The 13585-nt window shown below is 43.2% G+C and overlaps 1 protein-coding gene across 4 annotated transcripts in view; it reads left to right on the top strand.

Moving 5' to 3' along the window:
- PBX1 (PBX homeobox 1) overlaps positions 1 to 13585 on the top strand; it is a 324640-nt gene that overhangs the window by 55347 nt on the left and 255708 nt on the right. The gene's annotated exons all lie outside the window — the stretch shown is intronic.

Raw genomic sequence — 13585 nt, 5'->3', positions numbered from 1 at the left:
TAGTTCAAGAAGGTGGAGGCGGGGCCAGGGTGCTGTATTGCACTGAAGTTGGTAGGGAGTAATAAAGCTTTTTCTGCTTGGACCTTCCACCTCTGGGTGCCTCAGCCAACCTATCATTGTTGAGAAGCACCCTTGTAGAAGGAGGCACGGGAGCTGCCCCTTTATATGCAGTTTTGCCTCCTTCCAGTGCCGTCATCTTGATTTCCAGTGCGTTTCCATTTAGCAGCTGCAGTGGTTGAGATGGGTCTAGAAAGTGACCACAGAAAGGACAGGGGGACAGGGGACTTCTGTGTGACTGGGTTTGTCTTCCACCCTAGCATTCTGCCACCTCTTGTAGCTCTGGATTCGATTCCCCTGCTCTGCTTGAGCAGTGCCGCTGGACTTGGCAGTGGGAATAGAAGGGGAAACTGGCTGTGGCTTCCTTTTGCTTCCTCCCTCTTTCTCCCTCCCTCAACCCACGATATCTGTACCTTAAAAATGTCAGAAAAGTCCCATTTTTTGTGTTTACATTTGTTTGTTTTGAATGAGAAGAGACAAAAGATTCTAGACTGGAAAGGTGCCTGGCCCTCAGCTGGAGCACTGCCCTAGGCAGAGGAAGAGATACAGAACGTGATGCGGCTCCCACTTCTGTACCCATCTTCCTAGTCCCTCTCTCCTTCTGGAGGGGACTGAGCTACTCTTGTCTCATGAGAGGTGGTAAAGCATCCCGGTAAGAGCACTGGAGATAGAGTCTGGCTTGGCTTTCCATCCTGTTATGAATTGGCAGATTAACCTTGGACAAGTGATTTAACTCTCTGCCTCAGTTCCTAAACTGTGAAGTATGAGGAAAAACAGACCTACCTCCCAGCGTTACTGGGCAGATGAAATGAGTTAATGTACACAAATTGTTTGCATCACTGTGTAGCATCAAGGGATCACTGTATGAGAATTTCCTTAAAATACCCTTCTAGAAATATTTTTACGAATTAGGAATATATTTTCCTAATTTTGAAACCACAATTAGTAGAAACGGTGAATATTGTTCTGCACCTTGCTTTTATTTATTTATGTATTTAGCTTGTTTCTTAGTAGTCTCAAGCCTGATGTTGTAATTTATGAACTATAGTGTTTTGTTACCATCCTCGTAAGCCGAGCCATCTGAAGTAATCACCTAGATATGCATACGGAAAACCTTGCTGGAATATCAGGGAAAGCATTTTATCCCAACCGCCTTGAACTTGTCACTCATCTCTGAGCAGGTCATGCCCTTTGCCGACTCAACCTTTGCCCCGTGTGTCCTCTGCCTTGAATTCATTCTCTCTTCTCCATGCTGTCCGGCAAACTGTTTTTCCTCCTTCAGGAGCCAGCTCAAGTATCAGGATTGCTGTAAAGATGTTTCTAACCTTCTCCAGGCTCTCCTGTGTGTGGGCCCCCCTAGCACTGTGTGTGCGTGTGTGTGTGTGTGTGTGTGTGTGTGTGTGTGCGCACCAGCCTTGGCACACACTGTTGCCGTTATGATCTGGTTATATGTGCACATGGGGGCCCAGAGCTCCCCCTCGCTGAACACCAGCCATTAGTACACTGTCTGTTACATAGTTATGCTCCATTTTTTTTTTTTTGAGATTGAGTCTCGCTCAATTGCCCAGGCTGGAGTGCAGTGGTGCAATCTCGGCTCACTGCAACCTCCAATTCCTGGGTTCAAGCAGTTCTTCTGCCTCAGCCTTCTGAGTGGCTGAGATTACAGGCATGCTTCACCACGCCTGGCTATTTTTTTTTGTATTTTTAGTAGAGATGGGGTTTCACCATGTTGGACCAGGCTGGTCTCGAACTCTTGGCTTCAAGTGATCCTTCTGCCTCGGCCTCCCCAAGTGCTAGAATTACAGGTGTGAGCCACTGTGTCCGGCCACTCCATGTTTTTAACAAATAAACGATTACTACTTCTTGGTGACAACATCAGTTTCCTTGTCTTGCTTCTGTCTCTGGTGAGGGTGCCTTGAGGAAGAAACAAAGCAATCGGACTCCACCCTAGGACACATGACCAAACTCGTAGTGTCACTCCACAGCATTCTGTAATGATGCTGGACCTGCCCTGGGGGCTGCCGGGAGACTGTCCCTTCAGCCGCTCTGTCTTCTGGAACCTACAGTGGAGATCCCAGTCTGCACCCAGAACCTCGGAAGACCTTCTGGCGTGTACTTACTGCCTTGCTAGTAAAGCAGCACTTGGGCCGGTCAACTCCATCAACTCCCAGGATAACCTTGCTCGGATATTTCTGTGGGGTGTCCGTTGCCGGGGAGGCAGAAGCCCAAAACAGAAGAAACCAAGCACAGTTCCTTGCCCAGAGTCATTCAGGAGGCAAAGAATAATTCTGCTCTTCCTTAAGTTGGGACCTTCAGTGATTGGGTCCCCCTTATGTTTGAAGAAGATGAAAGCAGGATGGACAAAATTAGAGGGGGAGTGTATATTCGAGACCATTTGTTTCAGCCTCTCTCATTTTACAAATGAGAGTCAGGCAAAGTGTGGTGAAGCAAGGACACAGCCCTTCTTTATGACAGAGGCTTGGGAGCCAGGTTTGAGAATGCTGGTAGTTCTTCCTGTGCTGCTCTGCTGCCGTCTGAATTTCTGCTTCACACCATCAGGTCAGCCCGTAGACACCTCCCTATCTTATTCATTTCCTCTTTCCTTCTCTGCAGCTCTCACTGCCCCTCCCACCTCCCCTATTCTCTGTGTTGACATGTGACTTGAGGCACCTGCCACATCCCTACCTAAGACTGATGTTTGCCAACTGGCTGCTGACTGTCGTGCTGTCCGACTTCACTGCCTGCTTCAACCTTCTGGAATATGGAAGCGGATCGTAAAAAATGGACTCCACACATTTTGCAGATCTAAATTGGGCCTTAGTATAATGCACATGGGTATGATAAATAGGTTTTCTAGGGCATGACCGGCTGCTTAGGCTGGCTTCCTTGGTCATGTCAGTTGAATTATTTTTTTTCTTTTTTTGAGATAGAGTCTCTCTCTGCCGCCTAGGCTGGAGTGCAGTGGCATGATTGTGGCTCACGGCAGCGTCCTGGGTTCAAGCGATGCTCCTGCTTCAACCTCCTGAGTAGCTGGGACTACAGGAGGCTGCCACCACGCCTGACCAATTTTTTTGTTTTTTTTTTTTAATAGAGACAGGGTTTTATCATGTTGACCAGGCTGGTCTTGAACCCCTGACCTCAAGTGATCCACTCGCCTTAGCCTCCCAAAGTGCTGGCATTACAGGTGTGAACCACTGCGCCCAGCCTCAGTTGAACTAAGTATATTCAACGCTTTCCTTAATTCTTGGGTTGTCAGGAGTCTTCAAAACTCTATGTTTCTCTGGGAGTCAAAGGAAGGTTATGGACACGGTTTCTGCATATAGTAGCTTATTTCTGAAAATAAAGAAAAACGAGTAAGTTGGACATTTCTTTTTCTAACAGTCTGGGTTACCCTTGTCTCATCGGCCAGTTTATTTCCATTTCTGCTTGTAGTCAAAATCATCTTTCAGATAACCACAAGGAATTTTTAAGGAATGAATTCACTATCTTTTTCTCTAGGTTCAATTTTCTGGGCACTGATGGATATAAAAGTGATAATAACATTCTTATTTTTTTTAGAGTCATTTTTTTTTCTTTCAGGCAGGTAAGTATTTGTTCAGATGTAATATTCCTGATTTTATAGCGTGGTGATTCCCTACAGATGGCAAGTGCCCAAACGCTAGCCTTCTAAATGTGAGGTACCAGATTGACCTTTCTGTAATCAATTTGTTTTTATCTAGCTTTATTAACACCCAACTGCCGCACCATTGATTGGACCGGCGAGGTGGTGATGTGAAACCGTCGCTAAACGTGGCCAGAGTCACCAGACTGACTTCTGTGTGGTTTTTGTTTTCTGGACAGGGACTCAGTTAGTTAGAACAGCATTTGATTGTGCCCACCACAACTAAATAAACCCACGAGACAGTTACAAATGACCTGTCACAAGAGGGGAGGAGTGAAGTAGAAGGAGCCGGAGGGAGAGCCTACAGGCCTTCTGTAAATGACCACAACTTCTATTGACTTTGGGATTTGGCCTCCCTGGGTCAGATATGCCTGGAAGGGTCGCAGAGGTTAAGAGCCAGGAGTCTGGGTGAGGCCAGGGTATTGTGTTTGGTTACAGAGGTGCCTTCCAGGTGATCACCATGGAAATCCCTTTCACTGGGGTCTCCAGAGATGAAAAATCCAGGCTACGTCTATGTGAAATATGGTCATGTAAACCATGGGATAGGGATGGGAAAAGTTGGCTTAATCTCTCTCTCTCCACCTCTGGGGTGGCAGCTGTGTGACTCCCAGCAAACTTTCAGATGGTTGTTATTTATACTTGGGGCTGAGTCCATGTGTGAACAAGTCTGGGCAGTGTTTGATGTAGCCACCAGTGTCTAGGCCAGGAGGCACACTGCTGCTGCCTGGTGTCCTCATGTTCATTCTCTGTGCCTTCTGCTGCCCTCTCAGCCCCTGGGTCTCCCTCCCCTTGTCCTCCTTACTCCTGCTCCTGTGATGAGGGGTGGGAAACTGGTTACTGATCTATATATGATTGTGTTGGTGGGAAACACTAGCTAGGCCAGATAATAATGTCTTGCAATTACTTAGCATTATCTTGGGTGTATCTCCCTTGAGAAATATATTCCTGGAAATATACCAGTAAGACGAGTTTCGGTTAGCTGAATCATATTTTATAGCCACTGAAGTTATTAATGTAGAAATTTTTCTCAAGGACAAAAACCTGACTGAGGCCATCTCAACCTCACTGAAAATTTCAGTGAAGGTTAAGAGGCATATTCTCTGATAAATTACAAGGTAAGAACACTTCATGTAACAGGAAAAAAAAAAAAAATCCAAAATTGCATGTTCCCAGTGCTAACTTCAGGGGGAGCTGCATTTTCTGAGAGTATTCAGTCCTTTTAAATGCAGTGAGAATTACTAATATTTACTGATATTTATGTGTGCTAGGCATAGTTCTAAACCATTGGCATAGATCATTTCACATAATCCTCATAGTAATCTTTCGAGGAATGGAATATGTTTATTCTGATTTACAGATTTTGAGGCTGAGGTTCAAATAAGTTAAGTAATTTGCTCAAGGCCAAACAGCTGTTAAATGGTAGACCTGGGACTTGAACCCACCTGGAGTCCAGAACCAGAGGTCATATTTTATTACCTCTTGACTATCTTTTTGTGTTGGACAAAATAGCATACCTTCATCTTGAATATTATTTTAGAAACTCCTTAAATGTATAAGCTAAAGCTCATTGGCTATATGCCTCTAAATTTTTATTCCCTCTAGAGATTATAAGTAAGACTAATGTCTGTGGCTACTCAGCCCAGTTGGTTAGAGCTAATGGGACCAAGGTGACAAGGTTCAACCCCCATATGAGTCTGTTAGCTGAGCTGAGTTTCACGGCCACAGAATTAACCTTTCACCTTGGCCAGCTGCCTCACGAATGCATGTTGTTGATCAGAGAGAATAAGGGGGAGACTGGATAAAATGGTGCAGACTGATCACTCTAGGCCAGCCACCCAAGAGTATGGATGGTGGTTCAGTGATGTTTTCTCTCCAGTATGGGACCAGACATTATTGCCATGTGTTATAGTTTAAAACAGCATTTCTTAGTGTGCTCCTTGGAGCTGGTATTTGTTTTAGTGTTTGTATGTGAGGAACCATTGGATTGCCAAGTAAGTTTGTGAGTTACAAGAGCTTTCTGAACTACAGGGCTTCCCCGAGCTTCAGTGTATTAATGTGGGTTGTAAATCTCTCAGAGGGGTGCGTGTGGTGGAGTGGTTAGCATTTTCAGAATTTATTTGACCCGAGGACCTTTTCCCTGGACCGGGATTCTTAAAAGCACACTTTAGAAAATTGTGTATTAAGAGTGTGCTTGTTTTGTTCCATTTATTCTAAATCCCTATAGTAGTGACATCTTTCCACATTGGGGATCAGTTACAGTTAAAAGGACCAGTTTCCATAGTCCACAGGCTTCTACATGTGTGGATCTCCTTTCAGCAGGTTCTATCTTTACCTCCAAAGTGCTTCCACATCTCGTGTCCCATTTTCTTTTTTGAGCTATTTTTAAAACTAGGATTCTGTTGCTGACCGTAGCACGTATCCCAAATCGGTCACATCGGGGATTAGAACCCAGATCTCCGGCCCATTTCTCTTTCCAGCGGCCTATGCTGCCTCCCAGTGGACAGAGCATTTGCAAAGAGCAGACATCATCATGCTTAATTCTTTTCTAGAAAGGGTTTGTCTGGTGTCTGTGAGCATTTCTCTGGCCTCCCATTGCTCTTAATTTATAAGGTGGCATTGTCTTAACTCGGTAAGCAAGACCGAACACCTCTCCTCCCACCCCCAAAATTAACTGCGTTATCAGCAAACAGTTAAAAGTTCCGGGAGGAGATTCTAAGTTGACTTACCATGGGGAGAATAATCACAGGGGTCGGGGGACCCAAGATGATCAGCACCAGCCCAGCCTTCTCCCAGCCTGGAGCGAGGGTTTCCTAGGGAGTGCTCAAGGGCACCTGGACCCCGTCAATGACTGTCTCCTACTCCATTGCTCACTTGTTCTTTTATTTCTCGGTTTAATTTTGTACAACTCCAGTGGCAGTTTTGGTGATCTGATAATTTGGAAAATAAATGAAAGAGTGGAAGATAAATTTTTATTTTCTTTTTCTCAAAAAAATTACACCCAAGTGAATAATCTTTATGCTCTATTTCTCAGTAATATTTAGATGCTACTCCTGAAGAATAGCAGAGCTGCCAAAATCAGTAGGGTTTTTTACCAAGCTCCGCTTCAGTAATCCTATCACTTGCCTGAAGAATTCATTATAACGAAATAAACACATTAGGAACTCCTTGGTCTTTTACGTCTCTAATATTTATGAAGTACTGAGGCTCTGAGCCAGCCAATAAGGAAACTGGCAATTCTCAGCAATCAGTTTAATAGGCATTGGTTGATTTGGATTGCAAACTATAGGTGCCCTGATTAGCCCTCTATATAGACTTGCGTTGTTCTTCAGCCATTCAAAAGCTACCTAATTATGAATATTGAAGTATAATGTTCTGGCTTTTAACATAAGGCACTTACCTTTTAATTGGCCATCAGCTTTGTTTTTTAGCTCTTCCGTACCTCCACTGGGATTGAAATGAAATAGGGAGATAATCAACCAGTAAGCAGAGAAAAGAGTAAAATGATCAGGGATAATTAAGTGGCAGCAGGGAAATTTAGGGTTAGACAACAGGGAGAGGAACAAAAGAAGGAAACGCACAGGAAGCCAGCTCCCTTCTCTACCACACTGCCAGGCACACCCCCTTTGAAAGCACCTTTAATTCCCTCTTTAGCTTTCAGGTGGGACATAGAAAGACTTTGTGGCTGACATCTATCAGCTTGAGGACAAACTCGATTCCTCCCTGCACCTAAACTCAGAGCCAAGCAGAGGGTGGGGCATTGGATCCTCACTGCGCAAATTTGGCAGGGGAAGAAAGACCGTTAAGTGAAGGCTAATTGGAATCTGCCCCAAACTGCACTCTGTTGGAGCTATTTACAATATCTTTCAAGCAGCTGACTTACTTACTGGGTTATTCAGTTAAGGGACAGCGAGTCGGGGGCTCAGTGGGGGGCTCAGCCGGGAGTGCTGAAGGAGAGGAAATGACCTGTCCAAGGCAGTGGGTGCTTTCTTACACTCGTGAAAAATGAACTCTTATACCATCTTAGTCCTTGGTACAAAGCCTAAGTACTCCCCTTGAGCACAGGGAGCAGTTTACCTCCTTTGGGTCATGTGTCCCTTTATTTTCTGAGGAAATTTATGGTCTAGCTCCAGAATATGAGCCTAGATACACACATTTTTTTCCCCATGTAATTTCAGGAAGCTAAGGAACCCCTGAAAGGTCATCCATGGATCTTCTAGTTGTGTCAGGCTAACAAAATCCTGTTTTTAGATCCAGAAATAGGGCTGGAAGCAATTTTTATAGGTAATTGTGGAGTGTGAAATGGAGAAAGCCTAGGAAAAATGAGTTTGCCTTTTAAATATTTCTTGCCAAACTGAGCTTCAGAAGTAAAGGAAAAATAAATAAAAATAAAAATAAAAAAACAAAAACAAACAAACAAAAAATATTTCTTTAGAGGCCAGGCGCCGTGGCTCATGCCTGCAATCTCAGCACTTTGGGAGGCCGAGATGGGAGGATCATTTGAGCCTAGGAGTTTGAAACCAGCTTGGGCATTTGAGACCAGCCTGGGTAACACAGTGGGACCCTGTATCTACACAAAATTACAGGATTAGCCAGGCATGATGGCATGCATCTGTAGTCCTAGCTACTCAGGAGGCTGAGGTGGGAGGATCACCTGAGCCCAGGGAAGTCAAGGCTAAACCATGATTGGACCTGGGCAACGGAGTAAGATCCTGTCTCAAATGTAAAAATATATAATATTTTAATTTTTATTTATAAAATAAAAAAACAGCAAATTTTCATAGAAAACCATGAACTTTAAAAAATTTGCATTAAGTTACTTTAAAAACAATCATTTTTATTTAAAGATCCAAAATAGCACATCTGTTTTACTTATTAAAGCAGATTTCATAAGGCATTATTTTGAGGCTATATTTTGTTAGTATAATTCTAGCTAACTCTAATTTTTACATACATCAAAACATGATACAATTATGTATCTTTAAAAATAGCCCTTTTGCAATTTAGCCTTCAGCAGGTTCATATGCGTACACATGCATTTGTGAGTATGTGGGGGTGTGTGTGATGTTTTTTCTTTTTTTTCCCCACCTCCCCACCCTCTGACATGAAGTAGGGACTTGTGTCTACAGCTATATTCTCATGGCCTAAAACTAGGTCTGATACAGAGTAGGTTGTTGAATACACGATTAATTTTGTAAAACTTCAGGTTTTGAGAGGAAAGTCAAAGAAACGTTTTCCCCTATTTTCTTAACAGTCTTCCTTCTCTTTCTCTCTGTCTATATTTGTATTTTGCCTGCCTTTTCTTTTATCCCCAATGGGGGTGAGAATTAGGTTCCCAGAACCTATTATGAACATTGCCCTTGGCTGGCAGAGTGTGAGAAGGCAGTGCAAGGACTGCCTGGGGGTGCTGTTTGGGATGGGGGCATGGGATATGGACTGGTTTACTGCAGGTGCTCCTTCAGGGGTTGATTTAGGTTGGTGGCTGTGCAGTCCTAGGCTGGCCTAGTTCCCCATTCCATAAGCCACACGAGGCTGCTGGACTGAAATAATCATGAAATGTGGCCATCCCTTTTGCTGCACAGTCTATCCTTTTGGCCATAATTAAGAATCATTCACATCAAGGGTGCACATTTAGCCAGTGGAGTTTCTTAACAACTCCTTTGAGAAAAGGATCAATGGACATACCTGGGCAGAAAGGTTTCTGTGGTTCCATAATGTAAGAATTTAGAGTGCGCAGAGGATGATTCCTGAGTCTGCCCATAGACTAGGCATTTGGGTAGATTGTTTTTTCTACCATGTGACCTTCATCTTCCTTAGGAATGAGAAGTTAGGACCAGAGGAAGAGCTCTATCTTTCACACTAAATCCATTCTGTAAAACGAAGCAACGCTGATTTTTCCTCCCATAAATGAACCTTGGTTGCATAGCCTTTGACGTGTCAAGTCAGGTGTCAGGCGAGCTAGAGGGTATAGGCGATACTTCCATTTAGGCACCATCTGAGTTTACCCCAGCCTCTCTTCCTCACTGACATTGGCTTTAATCCTCGTATATGCTGAGTATACTCTCCTTTCCGTGTGGGCCCAGGAGGCAAGGCTAGGCTGGAAGTGATCATCACTAGGTAGGAGAAGGCATCCTGCTGGAAGGAGCTGGTGTGAAACAGCGGGTTGCCAGGCCTCTGTTCCCAGTGTTGTCTCTGTCGAAGCTGTTAGCTGTTCCAAGGAAGCCACATTTCTCTCTGGGCTGCACTATTGCGAGTGCTTAGGGTGCTTCCAGTTTATTTGTATGAAATGTCAAATCCAGAGAGGGTAGCCTAGAATCTCTGTGCTGAAAGACTGGCAGGAGTTTTGGACCCCAAAGTTCTTGATTGATCTTTTTCTATCGTAATGACTAGATGAGTGAGGTTCTCCTGGTTGTTTCTGAAGCTGCGTGCTCCCTATGCCCTCAGCCTGTGACCAAAGTATAGGTCACTTGTGCTGAGTGCTTCCTTGTTCAGGATGAATTAACAGTTGTGTGCACATGCTGTTAACTCCTCTCCCCCAACTCCTTTGAATTCTCTACCCATCATATACTTGGCCACTTTCCTGAGCCTGGCACTTTATTTTCCTCTTCTTCTGTGAGTCCTAATAGATATATTTAGAAACATTTCTATGAAATATGAAATCCAGGCTTAACTGGCTATTTGAAATCACAGCGCACAACCACATGGCTGGTGTGTGCCCACACACACTGACATACCCTTACTATACATACTAACAGTTGCCATATTTTTTCATTTGAGACAGAGTCTCCCTCTGTTGCCCAGGCTGGAGTGCAGTGGTGTGATCTCACCTTACTGCAACCTCTGTTTCTCGGGTTCAAGTAAATTCTCCTGCCTCAGCTTCCCAAGTAGCTGGGAATACAGGTGCATGCCACCACACCCGGCTAATTTTTGTATTGTTAGTAGAGATGTGGTTTCACCATGTTGCCCAGGTTGTTCTTGAATTCCTAACCTCGTGATCCACTTGCCTTGGCATCCCAAAGTTCTGGGATTACAGGTGTGAGCCACCATGCCCAGCCAGTTGCCATCTGTTTTATGTGTTTTCCTTCCTTTTCTCTTCTCCAGACGTAGCACGTCTATTATCTCTGGAAGTAAGCCCTGCCTTTTTACACACAAGAGGATGGTGACTCGTGCAGTGTATACAGAGAGATAGAAATATCTACCAGCATGTTAATAAAGGGCCTGATAAGGAATCGAAAAATGTCACCCCCAGGTAATTCCTGGCAGTCTTCTGTAGCCACTGCTGGAGAGGGGGTGGTACGGGAATGGGGGAGATGGGCACAACCGTGTGCACCATGTGTTAGATGGCAGGAAAGAAGGAGGTTTCTGAATTTTACTTTTTTCTTGTTTAGGAAATTTTTAAAGCATCTTCTGCTTAGAGCCCTTCCAGGGTCTAATTCACACACAAGTGGGAACGGTGCATTAGGTTTTACCTGTTTACGGGCAAGCAGCGGTCTCACTGCCAAAGTCACGCTTACTGATGCCCTCCTTTCACTGTGTTTCTCTGCTTTTTCCTTGTGCCTTGCATCTCCTCTCTGCACTTGCCTTTGTCTCTGTGTCTCTGTGCCTTTGTGGCTTTAGCATCTCGGTGCCTGGATATTCCCCACCTCTCTGTGCTTCTTGGTTCCTGCAGAGCCTGCCTTGTGCCTTTCATTACCACGTTAACAAACTTGAGTCGTGCCTAACGACGTCGCCTCATACGTTATGCTAATGATCAAGAGACATGTTAATGATATTTTAGAAGCCTAATTAGTGGAATATATAACTATATGCAATTTGGTAATGGACTGTGACAACAAGTTGTTAAAAGGGGGCTTGACAAATCCAGTTGCATGTGGCCTCAGACAAACAGGAACTGAGAATGAATGAGTGGAAATCAGACAGGGAGATAGAAGGAGGAGGTGGATATTGGGGGTGTGAGTGCCTGTGCGTATGCTTCTGTGAGGGTCAGTCTTTCTTATGGGTAACACTGCTGTCTTATCATTCCACTGTCCTAAAACTACAACTGTATCTGAAGAATTATTTACTGATGTTTCTTAAGCGATGGCTGCCGTTCCATTGATCATACTTGTATATCTTTGTTAGAAATGTTATTTTGATTATGTTATTCTTCACAATACCCTTACTTGCAATTTGTAATAGGAAATGCACACACAGAAGAGAGGTTCTTGTGCCAAAAAGATATTTTATTGTGTTATAAACCGACAATCAAGACCATGTAAACTCAGAAATAATCTGTATTGTGTCTATCAACATTTGGATAGTATTGGTGGTAGGAGTGAAACAAGGGAGTGGTGTGTGCAACATCATTCAGCTGTTTGAATGTCATTTTCCCTCAGTGGAAGAATTGGTTACAGGCATGGATTCCTTCAGCTGGTATCTGTCTTCTTCTAACGTGGTAATTCTCGATTTGTGGGCCACAGACCCTAAGGGAACCGTGAAATTGTTAAAAAGGTGTGGTACATTCATGCGCATGCCAAGCACTGTCTGTAAACAGAATCATGTCATGCACACACATGCAGATAAATATACCTACTAAAATTCATTGAATGTATAAAATGCTATTGTGGTTAATGAAATGCACATTCATTTAAAAAAGCATTTTTCAGTTCCTATAGGTTTTTTGTTCATGAGTATCATTCTCCATCTGTAGAAGCTAAAAATATAGTAACTTTCTTACAATGGTACTTGCAATGTTTTGACATTAAAAAACAGGCTATGCATTCACAGAGGTTAGGAACTTCTGCCTAGCCTGCTGTTATCAAAACTACTTGTAAAAATTTAAGCAACGGATTTTCACTTTTGACAACTATTTTAATTCTAGAAAATAGGTTTGTGAAGATTTTTTTAAAAGTATTGTCTATCCTTCCAATGACTTGTTATAAATTTTAGAATGTTTTTGTGTAGGGTAGTTAGAATTGAACAGTCTTTGGGAAGAACACGTTACGCCGTGTAGAATCTTGGGTCCTCCAGTGCTTAGGGAGCGTGAATTCCAGAAACTTGATTTTACTTTTTGTTTAGGGTTAAAATGCAAAACAAGAGGTAGGCTTGCAGTATCACACTTCACCACCAGGTAAAGCTTTTAGAAACATACTCAGTGTGAAAATGCCCTCAGTTTGCAGCTTCTTGATGGATAAAGATAGTTATAGAGACAAAGAAAGTTAGTGTTTTATGCATTAGTCCTATACTCTCCAAATAGAATAGGTTATTGGCACTAGTACCTTTGTACCTGTTGTATCAGGTTGTTGGCAACAAGGTGCATTTGTATTTTTTTCTTGGCTGTTCTTCCTAAGGCAGTATGCCCTGTTACCATTGAGGAAGTCCTTCTCTCTTTCCCTGTAAACATTTTTATTGTACATGGAAAGAAGAAGCCCTGAAGGAAGATTATGTATGAACCCGGGATTCTGTTAGAACATCTGATATTTGTTTCCAGTTAAAAATGAGAGGTAATTTTGGGGAGGGAGGCAGATAGGGAAAAGTTTATAAACGAGCCAGTGGAAAAAGCACATTCATTATCAGTGTCTTTCTCACTGAGTCGTTTGAAGTTGGAGAATTAGCAGCTTCTTTGAAGCTCATAAGATCTTTCATCTCTGTGTGTGTGAGTGTGTGTGTGTGTGTGTGTGTGTGTGTGTGTTAATATTAAGTTGAGATTCTTTCTCATGCTACTTATTTGGTTTTTCTGCTAATAATGAAATCATAATGAGATCCCTGATGGGATTTAAAAAAAAAAAAAAAGAAAAAAAAACACCTTACATGAATTATCCCATTCCCTCACCCTCCTTCTGCCTTTCTGTAAAATCTATTCTACATAATAGGTCTTTGTTTCTGGATCTG

Source organism: Callithrix jacchus, chromosome 18 (genome assembly GCF_049354715.1).
Source record: "Callithrix jacchus isolate 240 chromosome 18, calJac240_pri, whole genome shotgun sequence".
Taxonomy (NCBI): domain Eukaryota; kingdom Metazoa; phylum Chordata; class Mammalia; order Primates; family Cebidae; genus Callithrix; species Callithrix jacchus.
This window is presented reverse-complemented; position numbering and strand designations above follow the sequence as displayed.